Here is an 18,016-nt window from a genome sequence, read left to right on the forward strand (position 1 = left end):
CGAAATTGGTACCGAGAACCGTGGATTTTCACTGGTATTGGTAACGAATACTGAAATGTTGGTACCGTGACAACACTAGTAGCTCGGTTAGCTCGGTAATTTAGACAATAGGCTGTTGACAGAGTAACGTTAACGTAGGTAATGGCTGTTATGTTATTTTCTTTTCAATGACGTTCCTTGTTACATGTTCATTGCTGGATTTATGGAAAAACATCAACCAATATTGCATATCCATAATTATTATAATGGATATAATTTAAGAATACTTACACTATAATGTAAATTAGAAGTGTAACGCAAAAAAACTGGATTTTTACACCTATTTTGAATTTTACTCGAATACAAATACAAATACTTTTCCCCCCTCAACAAATACAAATACAGATACAAATACCGGCTGCTTTGCACACCCCTAATATATATATATATATATATATATATATATATATAAGCCAGAAACATCTAAACCTTCTCCACCTCCCGTTTCAGGCATCGGCTCCCAAAGTGTGTTTGAAAAGTGAGATAACATACTCCTAATATATGGTTTTTCTTTTGGTTTTCCTTTTAGGGATATTATAATCCCTTAATCTTGTCACAATTGTAATATATTAGTTACTTGAACTATCGTGTTATGTAGGGAGCTGTTCATGAAAACGGTGATTGTTTTTTGCGATGGAAAGGAAGACTTTGCCATCTTAGTAGAGGTGCTAAATAATAATTAGACATTCGACCTGAATTATCATAGTAACACAAATTGCTTTCACTTATTGATGACATCATAACCTCGGGAAAATTTAAAGGTACACCATGTAACTTTGGTGCTCAAGTGCAGGAAGTTTCAACCTTTCAGGACATGCACTCCCCTACGTTTATCTAAATTCACTCATGGCTAGTGTGTCAGGGCATGGGAAAACCCCTTAACTGTTAAAAGGACAAGATATGCAGCAGACATTCAAACATATTTTTTATTACGAATATAGGACTGACCTGAAAGAAAATGCTATATCTACTGTTATGCAGGTACACTCGCATACTCGATCTCTCACAATACTCTACTCTATAAGCTTCAATGAACAATATCAATGAAAACATATGTTAACGTTGCTAAGAGTGGTTGTTACTGTAGGTGTGTTGTGTAGTGATACATAGAACCGGTGGGTGAAGCAGTCATATCCGTGTTTTATCGTGAATAAAAAAACAGCCATTGACCAATGAGAATCAAGGATTGGAACTAACCGTTATATAATACATAATATGCTGCATGTAGTGTGCAAAACCGTGTCTACACTGGACGTTGTGTCACGCCTTGCCGCAACAGCTTGAGGATGTCTACACTGGACATGATAAAATGACCGTTGCAAATCCATTTGTTCTTTGTGTTAAAAGTAGCTCAGACGCTTTGGAGTATGTCAGAAATAGAACGAGGCATGAGTTTACTGTCTGTGATTTTGTGTGTTGCATCGCACCACTCACGTCCGGTGTAGACAGGGTATTAGTTAAACTGAAACATTAAAAATATAAGTCTCCTGATCCTATTGGTCCAAGAGCTTGAGAGTTCTGATTGGTTCTCCCCTACTACTTGATGATTAGCTAGAGCAGGGATGGGCAACTTCGGTCCTGGAGGGCCACTGTTTAGCTCCAACCCTGAAAAAAAAACCTGCCTGTAATTTTCTAGTAATCCTGAGGACCTTGATTGGCTTGTTCAGGTGTGTTTGATTAGGGTTGAAGCTAAATGTAACCCAGGTTAAATAAAGGAGATCAAGTGTAATTTATTCACAATTTATTAACATCTAATTCCTTAATAAAGGTTTAAAAGTGATGTGTAAAAGCGATTTAGGTAAAACTGTTGAAGTTTTAAATTATTATTGGTTGATTTGTGATTGACCAATGAGAATGCTCCGTCATCACGCGCTGTGTGTGTGGACGCGCGCGCGCCTGTGTAACGAGAAAAGAGAGAACTGAACGTAGAGGAGAGAAGACGTGAGTTGATCGCCGTGATCGAAGATAACATTATATAGTTAAGAGAAAAGTAGAAACACCCGTTAATTTGATTCATTTCATATCGTGAAGTGTATGGAGAAGCTGAGTGAATGTTATTGAGTCACATTTTACTCCGGTGAGTCAGCATAACCTTATAAATGGAAAAAGTTCATGTATAAACTTAATAACACGATGAAAAAATATTAATTTGTTCGATCAAACAATTCTCCATTTTCATGTCGCATTTCAACCGTCTGTGGGTATAGTGAACCGCGTGGGTGTTCCTCGTTCACTGACGCCATTGCTGGCCGTGCGTGCCTGTGAGACGCGCCTGGGTGAAAGCAAAAGACGATTAATATAGAGGTAAATGATTAATATAGGATTAAAAGTTCTTGTGGAAACAATATTGCTATGTTCTATTGTTTAATTTTACTATTTCATTCTAAATTACTCTAAGTGTGGTCATAGTGAACCGCGTGGTTATTCCTCCATTTCAGTTCACCGGCGCCATTATTGGTCACATGCGCCTGCGTGAGAAAGATCAAATGCGATTGTTCTAGAGGTAAATTAGTGTAATTTATCATTTCTTGAAAAAATGATATTTGTATGTTTAATTGTTTGTTTTGATTGTTTCGATCTTTGATGTGAAATTATTTCTGAAATCACTAAATGAGTGCTCTGGTCTGTGAACAGGCCAGGTTTTTTCTTCTTCCCTGTATTTCTATTTTTTTTTCCTTGGTTCCCACGGATTGTGATCTTCTGCGACATCCCTTGAAATTTCACGTTTGATGGCGAGCCACCCGAATCTGCTACAGAGAAAGGACGATTCATAAAGAAGAGGACAATATCCTTTCTTTCATTCTCCAGTCTTGCTTGTTAAGCAAGACAATTACTATTTAGAGACTATTAAGTTCCCTGTCGATTTTGACTGACAAATACAGGGACTGATAGGAAACTGATCCGTGTTTTTTTTGAAGAGCACTGAACACTCTTTATGGTGTATGGTTACCCATAACCAAATTTGATTATTGAGATCCTTGCTTGATTAAACCATTGATAATTGTGACGTGTTGAGAAAAAAAAGTGTTTTTAGAGAAAGAAAGAAACCACTCCATTATTTGGTTTTTTTTTTTTTTTTTTTTGTCATTTCAATCACCTGTCTGTGTATGTTTTTGGGGTAAAAGAAGAGTGCACTCAAGGGGAGATTTTCATGCTGAACTTTGTGTATTATTGTCTTATATTGTAACTACCTTTCCCCCAATTCTGTTTATTATTTTCACTGTAAATCAAATTACATACCAGTTCGTATCTAACTTGTGTTGTCTGTTGTTTCTCACCACAACCCGTTACCTCCTTTACAAATTTTAAAATCTTCTGATAAATCTATTTGCACCAACAGCAATTTAATTAATTAATTGTTAAATTCTTAGACACCTGTTACATAAACTCTGTAGGACAGTGGCCCTCCAAGACCGAAGTTGCCCATCCCTGAGCTAGAGTATAAAAGAATGCTGTGCATTATTTGGGGGGAGGCACTCTCTGGGAGATACTCTCAGGAGTGGCTCATTGTTGTTTCTCTGCTTACACATGTAGCTTGATATTCTGTTGTAGTTATTTTGTTTATTTATTTGTTTTCCATTTATTATCCCTAGACTTCTGTTTATTATTATTTATTGTGGTATTTGTTTAATTTAATAAAACCTTTGCATTAATTAAATGCTGTTGTCCGATCCCTCTTTTATGTTGCGGCTTGAAACAAGCGGGTCGTAGCATCTTACCGAATTTAGAGTGATGGCTGAGCTTGTTTTTCATTAATTTTAACCGTTTGTATTTTGTAGCCGGAGCTACTTCTCTATGTTTATGTATATGATCAATCACGTAGGTACTGTGGTACTCCGCAGCGGTTGGCTTAAAATAGTCTGAATATGAACACTTATTATATGCGTGATTTAAGATGAGACAAAAACACGGTTTGGAAGATGGATTCATGATGTACTCACTCATTATATACATTTGAAAAATTTTGAACAAAAAAGTTGCATAGTGTATCTAAGCAGAATACAAAAACAGAATTCAGTTTATATTTACATTTAGTCATTTAGCAGATGCTTTTGTCCAAAGCGACTTACAATTTAGGACTAAATTAAGCGAGTCATCGTGAAGAGGCAAAAACAACGCAAGAAGTGCTCAAAATACGAAGTTCAGGCATTGTTCAGAGTAGCATAATAGCATAAGCCCGATAAGGGAGGATTAAAGAAAAAGGAAAGATTTTTTAATTTTTTATTATGAGGTTAAGTGCTCACGGAAGAGATGGGTTTTCAGCTGCATTTTGAATGTTCAAAGTTGAAAACTGAAAATAATGAAAAAATAAAACTAATTTAAAGAACCAACCAAAGTAACAACGTTCTCTTTCAAACATTCGCTCGGTATCTCACTATGGGATATATACAACTCCCATATTGCAGATATGCTGTATGAAGCAGGCATGTCAACCAACTCAGTGATGTTTGTAACAAACGATTTTTTATTTTTTATTTTTTTTTACACACTTAGGATGGAATGAGCCAGTGATGGCTCAGTGACATCCAGTCTACAAAATCGGACAAATGTGTGAGGCGAAGCCCAACATATGTTCTGAACTGAAACGCTCTTAAACAGTGCCCATGAGCTAGCCAAACCTCTGGTAAAATGAGCCCTCCTTCCGGAGGACAGAGACCCATGCCATTATAACCTAATATAATAGCTTCCACCACCCAGTGGGACAGGAGATGATGCGAAATAGGTTTCCCTTTATGAGAATCATCCCATGAAACAAATAACTCATTACTCTTCCTTAGTGCTTTCATTCTGTCCACATAGTGACACAACGCACGGACAGTGCACAAGCAATGAGGCCGCGCATCCTCTGACGAGGAAAAAGGCTGTGGATGGAAAGCCAGTAAATCCACCTGTTTACAGGCGAGAGCTGACCCGCTAACTTTAGGCACAAACGCTGGATTCGTTTTGAGAACTGCATACAGGAGTCGTGAACCGATAACGTGTGAAGTTCACTAACCCGCTTTGCAGTCGAAAGAGCCAATAATAAAGCAGCCTTTAGTGAAAGAAGCTTTAATTCAACACTCTCTATAGGCTCAAAAGGGGGCTGAGATAGAGCGTTAAGGACCACAGACAGATCCCACGGCAGAATCAATGGCTTTGAAACCATGTTCAAATGCCGTGCACCTCTCATAAACCTGTATACAAGCTGGTGTTGACCTATGGTGTTTCTGTCAATCTCCACATGACACACATAAATTGCGGCAAGATAAACCTTAACAGTTGAAAAGGCTCTGCCCTCTTACCCTGAACGATGTGTCTGTGCGCACCATCGCTCAAACACACTCCATTTCCGATCATATGGACAGCGCGTTGAAGCTGCTCGTGTTCTGAATTGTTTCAATCACCCTCGGAGGCAAATCCTTCACACTCAAGTTTAACCGCTCCAGGCCCAAAGAGTCACTTTGTCTGGGGCTGGGTGAAAGATCTCCCAGCGCGCTGAGAGAAGGTCCCTGCGCAACAGGAGAGGCCAAGGCTGGTCGCAAAGGAGTTGATTTATCTCTGTCAACTTCCCTGGCCAGTTCGGGGCAATCATTATGACTTAGTGACCATACTCCCTTACCCTTCTTAAAGTTGGAACGATCAGACTCAGTGGAGGAACCGTGTACAGTAGTGCATTTTGGCACACCGTCTCTCGCCAGAGAGAAGAATAGAGGGCACAATAGAGTGTTTTCGTGCGAGGGAAAGAGATCAATGGCAGCTCGGCTGAACTTCTCCCACAACTGACTCATTACCTGATGGTGGAGAGTCCATTCTCCATACAGAGGATTTCGTCTGGACAGGAGATCCGCCCCCACATTCATTATTCCCGGGACATGGGTTGCCCGTAGTGAATGAAAATGCTTCACGCCCCACACGATTAGTTTCCGTGCCAGACTGTGAAGCAGATGGGAACGTGTGCCTCCTTGGCGATTTATGTATGCCACCGCCATTGTGGCTGATCTGATGAAAATGTGGTGGTTCCTTAGGAACCGCACAAAATGTTTCAGTGCCAGAAACACTGTTAACAGTTCCAGGAAGTTTATGTGTGCGTTTTGTAGCGAGACGGGCCATTTCCCCTTCGCTATCCTTCCCTCGCACACTGCATCCCAACCTGTGAGTGACGCATCCATTGTAACCACCTTTCTCAGAGGAACTGCTCCCAGCAGAGTCCTTGACTCGAGAAAAGAGCGATCTCTCCACTGACGGATGCAGAGTGACGTCACTGCGTTTGAAGTGGCGTTTTGGACACAAGCCACACAGTGGACTTGACAGTGGACTTGGACACAGTGGAATAGCTGTTTTGATAATTTTGTTTTTGTGTGTGTTTTTCTTTTAAAACATTGCTGTGCCCTCGACCCACTGCCTGGATGCACAGGGAATGTGTTTATTATTTTCACAGCACACATCTTTTAGAAAAAAGCCCTCTGCCCTCTGTTGTAACCCCGTGGGTGGAGGGAGGGTAAATTAACTGCCAGTGCAGAAGAACAATAAATCTTCTGAAAAACTGAGGCTGCTAGGCACTCAGTGCATCCTGGCAGTGAAGATGAAGCCGAGGAAAAGGCTCCCCTGCGGTTAGGGTGGAGATGATGTGCAACTGACAGCTCAACAGGAGGGGAATTTGACGTCCCTAACTCCTCCATGTTATCGACATCCAGACTAGAAAATCCTTTTACAGGAACCCTGTGTGAAAAAGGCTTATCCCAGAAACGTTTCATCTCTGAAACGCATGCGAGGACCGCTGGAATGAGCTGTTTAACTGGTGGGCCACGTGACGGTCTCTTGCCGTCACTGAGATCTCTCTCCGTTCCCTGGCTCGTCTGCTGCGACAGCCAGTCTATGGAGAGTTTTGCCGCCGCACTCCGGCACATTTCCAGTAGGTCGAGCTCCGCCTGAGCTGGGGAGGGTAAACCTTCGTTTAACGTGCTGCCTGGCCGGGAGGGATTCGGTGGGAGGATTGCGTCATCATCATCCTTGTCCTCCTCTCTTACATCCGTAAAGGATCCAAAGAGGGGAGGTAGTTGGGGGGAGACTTCGTTCATAAATTCGCCCCAGCTGCATGACGCAGGGGGCTGTTTAGTCTCCTCTGCGGGCGGTGGAGAAAAGCAGGGATCTCCCTTGTTAGTGGCCGCGACCCGCACTCTTCTCTCTAGCACCCTTGACCAGGCCCGTCGCGACAAGGCAAGCAAACCAAGCAATTGCTTGGGGCCCCGAGCTGGCCTGGGGCCCCAAGACAACGACTGGTTAAGAATAAAATGCAACGACAAACTGTGTGAGCGCCCCTTTGATAGTCAATGTAGTAAAGTGCAATGACACTGTTATCGGGATCCCCCTCAAGGGGGTCCCTCTTAGTAGTCGCTGACAGCAGCCAGCCAATCACGTGATCTCTGCTGCCGCAAAATACAAAAAACTCCTCGACAGTCATCATGAAGCGGAATTATGCTTCAGGAAGCCAGAAAAGAATGAAGAGAAAGGAAGATGAGGAAAGAAAAAACAAGATAGTGGTAAGTAGGGGTGTAACGATACACGTATTCGTATTGAACCGTTCGGTACGAGGCTTTCGGTTCGGTTTTCGGTACGCATTTTCAAACCGAATGGTTAGGACCATTTTTCCTGCCGACCAAAATTTCGTTATTTCAAATGTAGGCGGGTCGCGCGTGGCAAGCGCGCTCATAATGTAGAGACGCCGGCGCGACCACAACATTGCCCAACATCAAATGGCAAATGTAATGCAAGTGGAACGAAACTGCTCGTTATTGTGTGGTTGACGGACCGTTGTTTATCAGTTTGGACCAGTGCAGCGCCAGCTGATCTTGATCAAGCGACACTGTTACTACACAGCGCTAATAAGAGATCCAGTAAAGAAAGCATTTGAATTCGCCACAGAAGTAATAACATCGCTGCGAGATCTAGTGAGAAACATTCACATAGTTTGGCAGGAATAGTAGGCTATAATGCCTTCAAGTAACATTACGTTGGTTTTATTTTGACATTATGAATACAATGCCCTCAAATGTTAATCTGAACTAAAATAAACATTTGTTTATAACTACTACAATATTACATTTAATTTTTTCCAATGAGCTGTTTTGTTTTATATGCTCCTAAGAAGAGTCAATTATAGCTCCAGAATTGCTCAAAGTAAAAAAATAATAATCATATTTTATGATGTTAGTTTTAATTAAAAAAGAAGAAGAAAAATAAATAAATCAAGGAAATTTCTCTGGCATTTCTTTCTTTTTGCTGTATCGAAAACGTACCAAACCGTAACACAAGTGTATCGTATTGAACCGAACCGTGAATTTTGTTACACCCCTAGTGGTAAGTGATAAATTACACTGGATAAAATAGCTCCACTTGTCTTGTACAAATAGTGTAATTTTGCAGCAGTAGGCAGCCTACCGTAGGCTAGAAAAAAATATGTTTATGTTAGCTACCTGCCTGACGGCTGCTGCTTGTATTTGGATGGAATATGGTTACATATTATAATATGTTTTTTATTGGGGGGGCCTCCGTGTCCATTTTGCTTGGGGCCCCCAAATTCCTTCAAACGGCCCTGCCCTTGACGTAGGTATGCCAACTGTCCCGAATTAGCCGGGACGTCCCGTATATTGGGCCTAATTTATTTGTCCCGTACGGGACCTCCCTTGTCCCGTTTATTGACTGCTACGCTGATCTAACCACGCACTGACTGATACAACAGCAACACGACACTTGAGAATGATCACGACACCGGTCATCATCCAATCACAGTCCACACTCATAGACCATACGAATAACAAACTCTAAATTGAGAATTAATTATTCTTTTGGGACAAATCATTGTTTTTTGTGAACAGAATCCTCTGCTGTCTGGTCGCTCCCGGTTCAATCCAGACTCGCGCTGGCTAATCCCTTTCACTGTCCGACCGGGTTTTGATTTCAGCAAATCAGTTTTAATGAATTCAAACAATGTGATTATTGTTCATGAGTCCAACATCCAGCCACGCAAGAAAACATGAAATCTTCCTGAGGGAATAATATGCTGATGTGATTTGCTGCCCAATAAACATTTCTGATTATTATTAATGTTTTTTTTTTAAAAAGTCAGGATTCTTTAATGAATAGAAGGATCAAAGTGGATTTTATCCAAAAAAAAAAAAAAAACTTTTGTAACATTATAAATGTCTTTACTGTCACTTTTGATTACTTTAATGCATCCTTGCTGAATAAAAGTAAACTATTACTTTCTTTAATTTCTTTAAAATGTAGTGTATAATGTTACAAAAGCTTTCCATTTCAGATAAATGCTATTATTTTGAACTATGGTTTGTGTGTAATGTGACTTTTTTTTGTGTGAACTTAAATTCGTTTTAGAATTAAATTGTACATAAATAGGTTAAACAAAACAAATGTGTTTATGTCTGATAAACTTTTAAATACATACAAACCTGAAATTACATATACTGTGTGATAGGCTACAGTACAAATACTTTGAGTGTCCCATATTCTCCAGTAAAGAACCACGATTGTCCCGCATTTTTCTTTTCTGAAGTTGGCAACCCTACCTTGACGGGAATAGAGAACAGTGAGGACAGCACTCGGGGTTCGCGAGCGCTGCCTGAGCGTGTCTCACCCCCCAGGCATGCGATGCACAAAGTATGAGGATCCTTGCCTGATATCATTGAACCGCATGCACACGGACAGGACCACAGGCAGTGGTATATATTAGGGAGTTGGGACTCCCGCATCACTGTCGTGATTGGTCTGTCAACTGACAGACGTGGTGTGATTGGTGCTTCCAGGATCTGTCACGCCCAGAGGCGTTTCCCATAGTGAGATACCGAGCGAATGTTTGAAAGAGAACTTAAATGTACTAGGCTACTGTATGTTTGAGATATCATGTTTTCATGAAGGTTGACAGGCTGAAAGGTGCTGTTATTATATTTGTTTTTACAAAACATTTACTGCTAATAATATTATTATCCATGTGGAGATATTTCCCCACAACGTAGGGAATACCAGGACATGACACACACACACAGACAGACAGACAGACAGATAGACACACACACACAGAGAGAGACAGACAGTCTGGTCCACTATCTTAGTGGGGACTCTCCATAGACGTAATGGTTTTTATACTGTACAAACTGTATATTCTGTCTCCTTGCACTAACCCGACCCCTAAACCTACCCATCACACACACACACACACTAACCCAACCCCTAAACCTACCCATTTCACACAACTTTCTGCATTTTTACATTTTCAAAAAAACTCATTCTATATGATTTATAAGCTTGTGTACCTCAATTTAGGCCCCACAGTGACATGAGTCCCCATGAGTCTTTGTGAATTCAGGTTTAAGTCCCCACCGGGATATAAAAACATGTACACCCTCACACACTGCATAGATACTCCATTTTTTAATCACACTGGCTTCACAGCAGGTTGTGTTGGCTGTAGTCAGATGAATTGGGTTTTTGTTTTTTGTTTTTTGTTTTTTTTAAATGTACCAGTGGTCACTCTGCTACATTGTAAAGCTGAAAAAAGTAAACTAGACACGTTTAACAATATTTCTTCTTTAATATGAATTAGTTTGTCTGAATTTTTCATCGTTTTTTCTTATATACTTTTTTTTTTAAAGTTCCATTTATTTGGTACTTTGTTCAATCTCAAACCATTATTTCATTTTTATTAAGATGTCTGGACAAGAGTTAACTGTTATCTGGGCAAACATTAAACTTTGCTGAAATTAAACATCTCGCTTTGGTCTACACTCAAAGTGTTCTGTTTGCTCTGCTAAACTATAATTACTAAAACTAAAACTGAAACTAAATAAAATAAAAACTAAACTAAAACTAACAATACCATTAATGAAACTAACTAAAACGATATTAAAATAAAAACTAATTTAAAAAAGCAAAAAAATAATAACCTTGCGATGCAACACTGGCTGATTGTGCAAGAGACAATTCCGTCAAGTGTCCAGACTCCCGAAACGCAATAATTTAGTAAAGCAATGTAGTGATGTTAAGTGCATTACACTACCTTGCTCAAAATCATATAAATAAGCCACAGAAGTTTTGGGATTCTGTTCTGTGGCGCTAGAGATGCGCGGTTGGCGGTTATAGCCGCGGATAAACCGCGGATCGGGCGGATGACGTGATGAAAAATAATATTTTAATTCAATTCGGGCGGGTGGCGGGCGGTTGAGCCAAACAAATAAAAAAAATATATGTATACATTGTTAGATATTGTTATCTGACTACCTACATACAAAAAAATCGCTTTTGGATTTTTTTGCAAAGCACACTATCTATGCAGTCTATGCAGACTGCTTGTTATTATCAGATGGTAACACCGGCGAAGGAGGTACGTGACAAACTCAAAAAAGGAGAATTAAAAACAAAGGAAATAGGAAATCCATACATTTTTTTTTTTACCAAAACGCTATAAATCCATACATTTTTTCCAAAAATTGATGGTTTGTCTTTTTTAAAAAGTCTTTTGTCATTTATTTTTCGTGTTTGCATTTATGAGGAAAAAACAATGTTACGTGACAGTTCTCCATTACGGACGCGACCGCTCTGAGAAAAGACTTTCAAACTTTCACAGAGACCTCAAACAGAAAGCACAAAGCCCTTCTTTAAAGCGAATTTCGTTTGGTATTAATTGTATCTTAATTTTTATCCATGTTTCATTAACTAACCATGTCCTGGATTTAATAATTAAAATGTAAATAGGCTATCTTGATTGTATAGGCTATTTTTTCATTATAAGTGTAAAATATTAGGCTGTGTATACCGACATGGATCAATTATTAATATTAGATTTCATCTGTCTTTTGCCTAGCTGATGGCGCACCAACGAAAAAGCCTAAATGATGTGCCAAAATGCGTTTTCTATTAGGCTACAATGAAAATAATGTACAGTAGCCTATCAGATAAGGTCAGTTTTTGCCGAAACACGTTTAATTTAGGCTATTTATTTATTTATTTAAATTATTTATTTATTTTTGTCCCTGTGCGCCGATCGGAGACGGAGTTCACTGCTGATATTCTGAAAGTAAGAGCTTTCTAGTCTCGCGGCTGTCATCAGCAGCGCCTTGCATCTCCCAATCAGCGGATGGTGGGCGGTTGCGGTTTTGAAAATTGGTCAAAAACGTTGGTGCGGATGGATGGCGGACGGATGATGAGTTTTGTGATGCGGTTGCGGATGAAATAATAGCCCATCCGCGCATCTCTATGTGGCGCGATGAAACAAAACTGGAATTATTCTGCCCTATGGCTCAGCGTTATGTATGGACGAAGAAGAATTAAGCATATGCTGAAAAGAACACTCTGCCTACAGTTAAGCATGGTGTTGGCATGGTGATGCCCTGGGGCTGCTTTGCATCATCTGGCACTGGAAACCTGCTGAGTATGGAAGGGAAGATTCATTTTTGTTTATCAGAAAACCCTAGGAGAAAACATCATGCCGTCAGTGAGGAAGCTGAAGCTTGGGTGTCATTGGATCTTCCAACAGGACAATGATCCCAAGTGTGGGATTACAAATTTATTAAAATGTTTAATTTAGGTTTACATTGAATTTAGCATGTTAAGGTTAGGTATAAATTATTATTATCAGAGTTTTCTAGCAAAAGACTCCGGTCAGTCCTGTTTTACTGAAACTCTTAATGGCTCTTGGAGTTTGTGTTTTAGCAAGAAAGTCCTGCCAGTCCTGTACTCGGGTCTCAGCATTTGAATAGATATGCTGAGTGGGTTAGGGTGGGCAGCACTCTCAGTCTAAAACATTCAAGTCAAGTCAAGTCAACTTTATTTATATAGCGCTTTTCACAATACAGATTGTATCAAAGCAGCTTCACAGTATTAAATTAAAATAATACATCAATGTTTGTTTCTAGTGTCTAGTGATCAATAGTATTGTTGATTGATTAATTAAATTAAGTATCCCCAAATATCCCCAACTGAGCAAGCCAAAGGCAACAGTGGCAAGGAACCGAAAAACTCCATCAGGTGACCTAATGGAGAAAAAAAAAAAACCTTGGGAGAACCCAGGCTCAGTCGGGGGCCAGTTCTCCTCTAGCGTTTATGAACTAGAGACCGGATATAACTGTAAGATTAAAAGTATTATATGAATGCCTGGCTGAAGAGATGCGTCTTTAATCTAGTTTTAAACTGGGAGAGCGAGTCTGAGCAACGAACAGTATCAGGAAGGCTATTCCAGAGTTTTGGAGCTAAATATGAAAATGCTCTCCCTCCTTTGGTGGACCTAGATATCCTAGGTATGACCAAAAGCCTCGAATTTAGTGATCTTAAAGAGCGCGATGGATTATAGGGCGATAGAAGATCCGTTAAATAGACTGGAGCTAAGCCGTTTAGGGCTTTATAAGTCAGTAGCAATACCTTGTAATTAATATGGAACTTTATAGGTAACCAATGTAGTGATGATAAAATCGGTGTTATATGATCATATTTTCTTGATCTAGTAAGAACTCTAGCGGCGGCATTTTGGACTAACTGTAGCTTGTTTATTGAGGATGCAGGACAACCAGCTAATAAAGCATTACAGTAATCTAGTCTCGAGGTCATGAATGCATGAACTAACTTTTCTGCATCAGAAACTGATAGCATATTACGTAGCTTAGAAATGTTTCTAAGGTGGAAAAAGGCTGTTTTTGTAACATATGAAATATGATTTTCAAAAGACAGGTTGCAGTCAAGTATAACACCCAGGTCTTTTACTGTAGAGCAGGGGTGTCAAACTCATTTTCATTGAGGGCCACTTCAGCATTATGGCTGCCCTTCAAAGGGCCAGTTGTAACTGTAAGACTTTTAAAATTTTTATATATTGTCTCTTTATTTGATTATTACTTATTTAAGTTATAATATTGTATATGCATTTGCAGGGGTGTTTCTAGGTTTTAAAAACATCAGGGGATGAGCCCGAAACATCAGGAGCTGGGTAATAATGATTTGATACAGAGAATAATTTATATTGTATATATGCAGGGGCAAACTGGCTCAAAAATTCAGCCCTGGCACTGTAACCAGCACACATTACCACACAGTCATGCGTATTCAAATGTGAGGTAGTTAGGGGGATCGGGGACATGCTCCCCCGATAAATTTGGATTTCTCGGACCTACATATGTGCATTTTAAGGTGTTTAAAGGCCAAAAAATTTGGATAACAATAGCTTTAAAAGCATGTCAGTGGGCAGTAGCATAAATTATGTCAAGATAACAGATTCTTAAAAATGAGAATGAGGATAAATGTTGCAATGAATTATCCACACTACAAAATGGAAATGCAGAATGTTTCTGCTTATTGTTGACAATATACAATCACATATTCCAAACAGGAACGGCCTTAAATGAGAAATCTTTCAAGGATTATTTTGCATAGATGTTACATTTCAATCAAAAACCAGTGCAATCTTTGTGTGTCCAGAGGCAAATGAGCAATTTATATTAGCATTAAAGATAGGTTTCAGGAAATTGTTTCTTTCCTGAGTTAATCAATGTGTTTGGCACTAATCAGTTTAAAGTTCAATTGTTCACTCATAAAAACAGTCACTTGTCGCCACCTACTGGCTTAATGATGCAAGTGGCGCAAACACAGACAAGCGGAGTGATACAAATGGTGAAAAGGCTAATACTGGTACCTATATTAAAATAATATAAAATATCAATATATTATTCTTCAATCAGTTCTATGCAGCAGAATCAGATTTAACAGGTTTATTTTTTGACCAATTGTCAAAATAAAGTACAGTCCTACAAAGCTTTTTTTTTTTAGAGCATGAGCAGAGCAGGGAGAGGACCAGTGAACGAGAGGATCGTGATTCGTGTAATTTTACCAGTGTTGCCCAGCACGGCTATACACACCATGTTACAGCACAGTAGTGCTATTGCAAAAAGAAACAAGTCCAGAGAAATTTCATGTCGGCACGTTTTTTTAGCGGACTTTGCCTTTCCGGTGAGCGTGAGCAGAGCTCGCAACTCAAACACACACACACACACACACACACACACACACACACGGAGGTTGCTTGCGGGACATTGAGCAGAACGCGCAGTGAACACGGAGCGGAGAGCACAGAACGCGCTTTGAAGTTATGCATCTTCGGAAGCGGACTCGCACGCAAAGTCATAAAACACGCTGAGCCAGAGTCAAACCATCGCCGAACACGGAGGGGCGCGGCGGCTTTTTATCTTTCGGCCAAAAACAGAAAATGTTATTTTCGGCCAAGATTTTTTGGCAGCCTAAATTTCGTTGCATCCCTAATTTTAAGACATCCATATGCTCTCGCGGGCCATATAAAATAATGTGGCGGGCCGGACTAGGCCCGCGGGCCTTGAGTTTGACACATGTGCTGTAGAGGATAAAGTAACAGGACATCCTACTATGTTAACCCTTGTGCATTGTTTAAATTTACATCCTTTCGTTATGTTTCGTGGCTGAAAACAGCCACTACTTTAAACTGCTGTAAAAATGTATCAGATAAATATTTTTTTCCATTTTTTTTGCATTAATCTATTAATCAACCTCAGTCCTGCTCAAAAATATTAAATGTTTAAAAAAAATTCAGGATTTTAACTCTTTAATTGCCAAATTCGTAAATGATGTCACTGATTTGGGGGGGAAAAAAACACAAAATTACTCATTTTCAATATAAAATGTGATTGTGGACTGGATTTTTTTTTACCTTTTATCACAGTCTTGGACATGTCAAAGATTAGAAACAACATTGGTTTTGATGCATTGTTAGTTTTTGTGCAGCATCAGATTTTAACTTTTTCTCCCTCATTTACTGTTCGTGGCTGTTTTTGCCCCATTGACTTCCATTATAACCACATTTTTTGATTGCAAAGCCATGACACCATATAATCATGCATTTTTGATTGTTGGTGGTTTTCCCTGTTGGGAAGAGGTAAAATTTGTAATTTTTACTGTTGATAACCAGGTGGCACCATTAACCCTTTAGATAGGCCTGTGCCAAAAAAAGCTTAGTTTCTGGCTTTTACATGGAGTTATATGGAGTTTATATGGAGTATAATAGCATAATAAAGTGTGTGTGTGTGTGTGTGTGTGTGTGTGTGTGTGTGTGTGTGTGTATGTGTGTGTGTGTGTGTGTGTGTGTGTGAACTCACCTTGATGCGTCTGAGAAAATCAAAATATGCACCTCAACTCTCAGAACTACATGGAGTAAACAAAAACAAAGTAAGTGTATTTATGCATCTGCTGCCTTTTGATGGTGAGAAATGCAGACTAAACAAAAACAAAGCAAGTGGATTTAAACGCGTGCATGCAAGCCTGCTGGTCATTTGATGGTGAGAAGAGCAGCAAGCAACATGAGAAAGGGCTTGACTTGTAGTGAAGTTTTAGAAATGATTATGCAGCCTGACCCTTCCAGCGAGCTGCAGGATGTATCGTCTTCTCCCTCCTCTGACACCACAGACACAGGAGAGTCAGATCCTGATTTGGATGTGGCACCCTCATCATCCTCTCTAGCTTCCACTAAAGGCGAGGAGGATTCGGAGGATCCTGGATCTGGGTGGATTGGGAGAAACGGCGAAGTGTTGTTTTCCACTAACGCGGAGACAACTCCCTTTCTTCAGCCTGCCAGTGGCGTGACTCCAGGGCCGACGCGCTATGCCGTCACAAGGCATAGTCATACATGTTTGTATGACTGTACAAACATGTATGTGTTGACGCAAGACATGCTGACAATGAGGTCAATCATCTCCTCCGTAAAAAACAGATTGAAAACGGAATCCATGTTCTGGACCCTTGCGAAGGCGTCGGCCCTGGAGTCACGCCTCTGGCAGGCTGAAGAAAGGGAGTTGTCTCCGCGTTAGTGGAAAACCACACTTCGCCGTTTCTCCCAGTCCACCCAGATCCAGGATCCTCCGAATCCTCCTCACCTTCAGTGGAAGCTAGAGAGGATGATGAGGGTGCCACATCCAAATCAGGATCTGACTCTCCTGAGTCTGTGGTGTCAGAGGGAGAAGACGATACATCCTGCAGCTCGCTGGAAGGGTCAGGCTGCATAATCATTTCTAAAACTTCACTACAAGTCAAGCCCTTTCTCATGTTGCTTGCTGCTCTTCTCACCATCAAATGACCAGCAGGCTTGCATGCACGCGTTTAAATCCACTTGCTTTGTTTTTGTTTAGTCTGCATTTCTCACCATCAAAAGGCAGCAGATGCATAAATTCACTTACTTTGTTTTTGTTTACTCCATGTAGTTCTGAGAGCTGAGGTGCATATTTAGATTTTCTCAGACGCATCAAGGTGAGTTCACACACACACACACACACACACACACACACACACACACACACACACACACTTGATTATGCTATTATACTCCATATAACTCCATGTAAAAGCCAGAAACTAAGCTTTTTTTTGCACAGGCCTATCTAAAGGGTTAATGGTGCCACCTGGTTATCAACAGTAAAAATTACAAATTTTACCTCTTCCCAACAGGGAAAACCACCAACAATCAAAAATGCATGATTATATGGTGTCATGACTTTGCAATCAAAAAATGTGGTTATAATGGAAGTCAATGGGGCAAAAACAGCCACGAACAGTAAATGAGGGAGAAAAAGTTAAAATCTGATGCTGCACAAAAACTAACAATGCATCAAAACCAATGTTGTTTCTAATCTTTGACATGTCCAAGACTGTGATAAAAGGTAAAAAAAAATCCAGTCCACAATCACATTTTATATTGAAAATGAGTCATTTTGTGTGTGTTTTTTTCCCAAATCAGTGACATCATTTACGAATTTGGCAATTAAAGAGTTAAAATCCTGATTTTTTTTTTTAAACATTTAGTATTTTTGAGCAGGACTGAGGTTGATTAATAGATTTATGCAAAAAAAATTGAAAAAAATATTTATCTGATACATTTTTACAGCAGTTTAAAGTAGTGGCTGTTTTCAGCCACGAAACATAACGA

The 18,016-nt window shown here is 39.9% G+C and overlaps 1 protein-coding gene and 1 long non-coding RNA gene across 3 annotated transcripts in view; one reads left to right on the plus strand and one right to left on the minus strand.

Annotated features, from left to right (window-relative positions):
• pspc1 (paraspeckle component 1) overlaps positions 1–18,016 on the minus strand; it is a 199,134-nt gene that overhangs the window by 60,658 nt on the left and 120,460 nt on the right. The gene's annotated exons all lie outside the window — the stretch shown is intronic.
• LOC307153746 lies at positions 1,958–8,757 on the plus strand. The gene is made up of 4 exons (XR_013820200.1): positions 1,958–2,116; positions 2,247–2,343; positions 2,478–2,542; positions 2,674–8,757. It is a non-coding gene; the product is annotated as an uncharacterized lncRNA (long non-coding RNA).

This window comes from Squalius cephalus (genome assembly GCF_949319135.1).
Source record: "Squalius cephalus genome assembly, chromosome: 2".
Taxonomy (NCBI): domain Eukaryota; kingdom Metazoa; phylum Chordata; class Actinopteri; order Cypriniformes; family Leuciscidae; genus Squalius; species Squalius cephalus.